Source organism: Dama dama, chromosome 20 (assembly GCF_033118175.1).
Source record: "Dama dama isolate Ldn47 chromosome 20, ASM3311817v1, whole genome shotgun sequence".
Classification (NCBI taxonomy): domain Eukaryota; kingdom Metazoa; phylum Chordata; class Mammalia; order Artiodactyla; family Cervidae; genus Dama; species Dama dama.
The window spans coordinates 14736251-14741065 of record NC_083700.1 but is presented as its reverse complement, the minus strand read 5'-3'; positions in this window follow the sequence as shown (position 1 = coordinate 14741065).

Sequence of the window (4815 nt, the reverse complement as noted above, 5' to 3'; positions counted from 1 at the left end):
TTGCTATAGTTTTTCTTCCAAGGAGATTGTCTTTTAATTTCATGGCTGCAGTCACCATTGAAGTGATTTTGGAGCCCAAGAAAATAAAATTTGCCACTGTTTCCACTTTTTTCTCATCTATTTACCATTAAAAGATGGGATCAGATTCAATGATCTTTGTTTTTTGAATGTTGAGTTTTAAGTCAGGTTTTTCACTCTCCTCTTGATAGCTCACAGTGAATGATGTCAGATTCATGATCTCCGAAGAAGAAGATTTATCTCTGGGGCCAGGGACCAGGCTTGATCACTTGAGGACTTTTTTGTAGCAGAATTTTATTAAAGTGAAAGCTTCTGACATAGACATCAGAAGGGCTACAGAGAGTGCCCAACGCTAGTCCTAGCAAGGGAGCTATATACTTTTTCAATTGGTTATTACAATAAATGAAAAGAGTGTCTCAATGTTGTAAATGTCTTATCAGACCCACTTCCACAATATACATTTTAAGACAACAGGATTAGAGTTAACAATAGAAAGATCTTACCAGACCCACTCCCATGCTATACATTTTAAGATGACAGGATTGGTCAGAAGGTTCTCAAGAAGGAGAAACATGTCCTCAAATAGCATACATTGTTGTTATACAATCATTGGTACAGAGTTTAAGGGAAAACATTCTCTTGAGCAAGATGGGTTGTTTAGTTGTGCAATCATCAGCTCTGGGCTTATAGAAAAAAAAAGTTTGTCCTTTTCTCTTCCTTGAGAACTCCAGACCCCTATCTTCTCCTTGAGAACCCTAGACTGCTTTCTCCTCCTTGAGGACCCCAGATTTCTTATCAACCTGCCTAGGAATTGACTCTCTCACTCTTTCATCTCCATCAAGAGGCTGTTTAGCTCTTCTTCAACTTCTGCCATTAGGGTGGTATCATGTGCATATCTGAGGTTGTTGATACTTCTCCTGGCAATCTTGATTCCAGCTTGTGATTCATCCAGCCTGGATTTTACATGATATACTCTAAACAGAAGTTAAAGGAGCAGGGTGATAATATACAGCCTTTTCATACTCCTTTTATAATTTTGGACCATTCTGTTGTTCCATGTCTGGTTCTAACTGTTGCTTCTTGATCCACATACAGGTTTCTCAGGAGACAAGGATGGTGGTCTGGTACTCCCATTAATTTAAGATTTTTCCACAGTTTGTTGTGATCCACACAGTCAAAGGCTTTAGTGTAATCAATGAAGCAAAGGTAGATGTTTTTCTAAATTCCTTTGTTTTCTCCATGATCCGGTGAATGTTGGCAATTTGATCTCTGGCTCCTTTCAATACACCCTCACTCCCCAGTTTTTCCTTATAAGACTTTAATCAGTCTATAGTTTGCATTAACTGTTATTCAATAATTAGGGCAGCTCAAAGGAATATCCCTTGTTAGGGCAAATACAGATTTTTTTTTTTTTTTTGAGGTGGGATCTTGAGGAGTAGCAACAGGTGTGTCAAATCATGACAGATTTATTGGGAATGAAACTCTGAAATGGCTCTCTCTGGTGGCTGCAAGGTCTTTGGTGCTCACCAAGAATACAGGCTATTCTTTTTCAGGTGAATTATGCTACTTGAGAACATAGAGCAAGTTAAGGCACCACAACACTTCCTATTCCTATTGGGATTCTGTTGTTTTTCTTGAATAAATGCCCCAACAGATTACTGTGTGTCATAATTATTTTTCAGAGTTCTGAAAAAGTGATCTAGAAGGGAAGCCGTTTTTCTCATTTCTTTTATAAAGGAGAGAATTTTCTTACTCTGAGATTTTATACCTTTCACATTTTAACATGCATGTTGAATTATTCACTGTTTTCTATTTATGGCTATAGTGAAGTCGCTCAGTCCTGTCCGACTCTTTGCAACCCCGTGGACTGTAGCCTACCAGTCTCCTCTGTCCATGGGATTTTCCAGGCAAGGGTACTGGAGTGGGTTGCCATTTCCTTCTTCAGGGGATCTTCCGAACCCAGGGGTCAAACCCAGGTCTCCTGCATTGTAGGCAGATGCTTTACCATTTGAGCCACCAGGAAAGCCATTTATGACTGTAGTTGTTCAGTGTTTACCTACTTTTCCCTGAATGACTCATTGAAACCACCCATCATCCTCTTAATAATTAAAAATTTGTTAGTGATGTTTATTTTTCATTAAAAATATTAAATGCAATTTCAAACTGACAAATTATTAGTTCTATTAAAAAGGAAGAGAAGAGGAGAGGAAGATTGCTGATGGCTAGTCTGCACCTGCTGCTGTCTGCTTCTCCCTCCAGCCCACTCTAGGGCTTCTCAGCTGCTCTGTGGTAAACCACGCATGGATGGTTTGGTGCCTCTTGTCTTTCACCCAGGAAGGGTGATTGTAGAAAATACTAATGGGATCCTCTATCCCACATTTTCCTTTACCTAGGCTACCTAATCCTTCTCTCAGAGCTGCAGTTTCCTCCCATATAAGGAAACAGCCAACCTCTAACTCCTCAGGCCTTTCACAGTCCTGATAAAAGTTCCTCAGAAATTATACTCTCCTGAGAAAGTCCATGGCTGGGCTGATATTGATCCTTGTGAGCAACTTGTCAGTTACTTAAAACACAACCTTGAGCAAGTTATTTGGTCTCTTTGTAATTTCAGGATGATCGTTCATTAGATGGATGTAATGCTTAGGTAATATCATGTTATGAAAATTTAATTAAGCATATATTGTAGGTAAGATTTTATGTGTAATTTTGTGCACATAATTATGTATAACAATAATGTGCAATTAAAACACATAAAATAGATATTCAATAAATATATTCTTCACATAACTCAGCTCTCCATTGGAATAGTTTGCTTTTGGAAATTCAAATAAAAATAGATATGGTCACCCATAAAGTCCTTTGGACATGTAGCGTTCTGACAATTTCTGTGCATTCTCTGGGGCTTAATTTCTCCTGTCATCTCTCAGATCTCTGTTTCCTGGACTTTTCATATCACTGGACTCTACACCTTCCTCCCATCTGATCTTCCTGACACACACATTATGTAGATCCAGGCCTGTCTTCCTTTAATTCCCCAAAGATTCCTGCACCAAGTGTTTGTGTTTAGTAAACTCTTTGCAATGTTTCTGAAGTTGGTATGAGGGCTTGTTTATGTGTTATGCCTAGTACAGGATGGTTAGTATGTGGAATATGACATAGGCTACCCCGACTTTTTAAAAGTTCTAGGTGTTTTGCCAGCATATAAATTCTACCGTGTGGCTCTCTCCCAGTGTCTGTGGCTTGTACCACATTGCTGCTTCTTTCTCTCTAGGCTCCTCCTTCCCAACCCCCTTTAGCAAATGATTTTCAAAACCACACATTTCTCACACAAAGATTGCTTGCAACAGGTGTAGGGACATGACAGAGAAGGAAATACCAGACCCATTCATCTTCACCCTGAGAATGACCAGTGGATGAGCTACCTAGATTTTGACTGCATACAGAAGTTAGTGACCACAGGACCCACGGACCATCTATTGAAGTCATTTTCTCGATAATAGATTTGGTTGGATGGAATGAACCTGGTGGATATTCTCTTGTCTAAGATGTTGCAGAGCAGAAAATGGACTCTTGTGCGTTGTTTGAGGTCACAGAGTGGGATGGGACAATGGCTGTGATGTAGTGAAATTTTTTCTAAGGTTGTTGTTGAGAGTACATACCTTATCCTTGATTCACTGTGTGACTTTTCGCAGGTCATGCAGCCACACTTGATCTCAGTTTTCACATCCAAAAATGGGTTTAAGGCACCATGAATACCTTGAGTGCATGAGTGAGTGCATGCCAGTCTTGTGGATGCAGCACTGGGGTCTGGGCAGCTGAGCAGAAAGCCTCAGTGGGCAGGGGAAGGAGGCATGGACCAGGAGTTAGGTGGATGGGGCTGCTCCTGTGGAGTGTGGGGTGAGACAGTTCTCAGGTGTGGGGACTCAGTCTAGGGAGAAGACGCCAGAGCCTGAGCCTCAGCAGGTGGCAGTGAGTCTGAGGCAGCTGAGGCTGTGAACAGGAGGAGTGTAGATATGCATGCCTGCCCATCCATGATAGCAGGAGCAGGGCTGGCAGAGGATGAAAGAGAAGTGGTGGGTGTGATGCAGACAAGAGCCTATCAGAGGCCGTGGATTCTGGCTTTGCCCTGTGTATAGGGAGGATAACTGCTACTAGTGACAAGTAAGAAAACCAGAAGAGTGCAAGAACAGATATATGCTAATATTTGTACTGGCCGTGTGGGAATGCAACACTTCTCACAACAACCTTTAGTTTCTTTTGCTAATGGCTTCTTACTTGGGCAACTGATAGCTGAAGTTCACAGAAAATCAAAAAGGAAATTTATCTCACTAAGTGGTATAAAGAAGAAGATATATTGCCCATCCTGGGTGTAATAGTGTAATTTCTGTGCTGGATTATAGGTTGATATTAGTGACCAAGGCTGCCTGGCTGAGCTGTTAACCAGGGGAAACTAGTAAAGGGATTATAATGGGGGTAGGGGTAAGGAGTGTGTGATCGCCAAACTAGCATGACCACAGGAATGGGGCGCCTTGCCAATATAGTACAGGTATATCATAAAGTGGAGTTGTTTACGTATTTATTCTGCAATAGTTTATTGAGGTCCTATTGTAGGTTCTGGGGATAATAAGAAACATCTTTATGGCTTATTCTAGCCCTGTGAGCTGGCATCCAGAACTAACTTGGTAGCCCCACCCTTGGGGTGGGGAAGAGCCCAAGAACTCGTAGGAGTGAAGCCTTTCCCGCTCTCTCTGCTCCTCCTAACTGTTTCCTCTGCAGCTGCATAGGCTGTCAGGCAGC